The sequence below is a fragment of the Schistocerca nitens genome, chromosome 3, assembly GCF_023898315.1.
Source record: "Schistocerca nitens isolate TAMUIC-IGC-003100 chromosome 3, iqSchNite1.1, whole genome shotgun sequence".
Lineage (NCBI taxonomy): Eukaryota > Metazoa > Arthropoda > Insecta > Orthoptera > Acrididae > Schistocerca > Schistocerca nitens.
This window is the reverse complement of record NC_064616.1, coordinates 416,953,108-416,955,815: the sequence shown is the minus strand read 5'-3', so window position 1 is coordinate 416,955,815 and position 2,708 is coordinate 416,953,108. Positions and strand designations below refer to the sequence as shown.

At 45.3% G+C, this 2,708-nt stretch overlaps 1 non-coding gene across 1 annotated transcript; it reads right to left on the bottom strand.

Moving 5' to 3' along the window:
* Positions 1-828: 828 nt before the first annotated feature.
* Trnaa-cgc (transfer RNA alanine (anticodon CGC)) lies at positions 829-901 on the bottom strand. Its single transcript has one exon. It is a non-coding gene; the product is annotated as a tRNA-Ala (tRNA).
* Positions 902-2,708: the final 1,807 nt, after the last annotated feature.

The window sequence follows — 2,708 nt, the reverse complement described above, 5'->3', positions numbered from 1 at the left end:
CGAGAACGATGAGGGAGGTGTGGGGGAACGTCCAACAACTGAACACCAAGGCATTATAAATTCAAGAGGTGGCAGTATGACGTAAGGGGATTTTACCACCGTACAAGAGTGGCCAGTGGGTGATGTCGAGTCCAGCATACTCCGAAAGGTAAGACGAAATAGTCTGTGACATGGTATAAGGGCTCGTAACAAGGGACTAAAACCACATCACCTGTGAATGTGAAGCGGCAGTTGCCAACGAGATCAACGATTGTAAATGTCAGACATTTAGGACCGCTCCAGGGTGCACCACAAGCAATTCAGGGTGGGGGAGGGGGGGGGGTAATATTTATGGAACCAAAGTCCCCCAAGTATGTAATCTAACTGGAAACGTCCAGTACCTCTAGATGTCTTCTACGTATATAACCTTCTTTCACGATATTCATGCCAACTGTTTGTAATGCTTAAATCGTGGTATCAATAAAATTCCTTCTATCTGTTGAGTTTCATACACCCATCACAAATATTCATCTCCTTCAAAGCACTGAATAATCTGTTTCATCTCATGATATACTTACCAATCTGTTCACCAGCTACGGAAGTATCAGGAATGTAATATTATACAAATATAGTGGACCATTGCTTTGTGTCTGCTGGAATATGATAGGAGGAGGAGGAGGAGGAGGAGATTAGTGTTTAACGTCCCGTCGACAACGAGATCATTAGAGACGGAGCGCAAGCTCGGGTGAGGGAAGGATGGGGAAGGAAATCGGCCGTGCCCTTTCAAGGGAACCATCTCGGCATTTGCCTGAAGCGATTTAGGGAAATCACGGAAAACCTAAATCAGGATGGCCGGAGACGGGATTGAACCGTCGTCCTCCGGAATGCGAGTCCAGTGTGCTAACCACTGCGCCACCTCGCTCAGTGGGAATATGATAATCCGTAAGCTATACTGTTAGTGACAGTTCACTCACCTTTCTATTTTCTTGTTCATCATCAGACCGAATCCTGCATTAGCGCTCTTTGATACTGCGTTGATAAACCTGCACACATCAGACCAGACGTCCCGTCCTCCATGTCACAATACTACACCTATTCCCATTGTGTCCTACTTTTCTTTTCAATGTTTCTAACCTATCTGCATGATTAAATGAGCTAATAGTCCACACTCCTACCAGCTGTATGCTAGCATTTGTTCGGATGACAACATGCGCCTGAGGAGTCCCTGTCCAGAGAAATGAATGGTTGACCATTTTACCTATGGAATATCGTCATGAAGCCATACAATAAGATGCATATCCTCTGGAAATATAACGACTGTAGTCTTCCCCAGTTTTCAGTCCTATCGTAGTATCAACACAGTTTTGTCCCGTTGGCTCGTATTACAAGGCTAGATGACTCAGTCATACAGAGTATAGCCCTTTTAACTATTTGAAATAACGTTGTTCCGCTTCTGACAAACAGTATCCAGACACTCTTATGTAATGCGGAATTGTCGCAATAGATGGACCCGTCAGTATAATAGGAGGCGGGGAGAAAGGTGCTGGCATTAGACAAACAGTAACAGCAAAATGTGTCGGCCAGGAAAGCTCAGTGACTCCGAATTTGTACTAGTCAGTGGCCTAGTCAGTGTTACCCGAGTAACAGATTCACGAGGGACGTTTGAACCCTTCTAGAGCTGCCTAATCGAGTGTTGGTGATGTGACTGGAGTGTAAAAGCGAAAGGACAACCACAGCTAAACCAAGGCCAGGCAGAATTTATGTGCTGACTGACAGTGACCCTTGAGGTTTGCGGAGGGTGGTTGTAAAAAATAACTTGAAAGTAGCAGAAGGAATCACTCGTCAGTTCTAACGTAACACCCGCTGTCCAGCTACCAAAATGACTAGGGACCTGGAAACGATTGATTTGGGGTGATGAAATACGTTATATCCCGTGGATATCCGTTGGAAGAGTGTGGGTTTAGCGAATGTCTGGAAAATGTTACCTGATATCATGTGTAGTACAGAGGAGGTGGTGTTACAGTGTGGTGGCATTTTTCGTGACTAGAGTTTGGTGACCCTATTACCGTAAAGAAAACGCTAAACGAGGAGGGAGGAATACGAACACATTTTACAGCATAGCGTACTGCGTACAGTGTAGGAACAGTTTGGATACGATGACTGCATCAGCATGACAGTGCACTCTGTCATAAAGCAGCAACCGTGACGCGATGATCTGTGGACAGTAAAATTCCTGAAATGGACCTCTCTGTCCAGAATGCCGAACTGAACACAATGAAAAATATTCGGGATGACCTACGAGGGGTGTTCAATAAGTAACGCAACATACTTTTCTTTCTGAAAGCAGGTTGTTTTTATTTAGGATTCCAGTACACCACATTATCAACAACTCCTTTGGCTAAAAAGTCCTGTTTTTCAGCACAATATCCATTCAGTGCGACGACATTAGGCCACCTTACTGGGAGGGCATATATGTCCACATGGTCCCACTCTACTGGTCCACGTCCGAGCCAACGTCTCCCTGCATCATTAGCCTCCCCATCATCCACGTATTGCTTCACGTGGAATTTGGGCTGTAGGGTGGATGAAGGAGAACAATCCAATGAAGATTGGTGAGCTCCTATACGGCGCGCATATCTGTGTGAGGCCTTGCGAGTCATGGAGGAGTACAAGTTCGTTTGCATTTTTGTGGCGACGAACACGTTTAATCCCTTCCTTCAGTTTCCCGA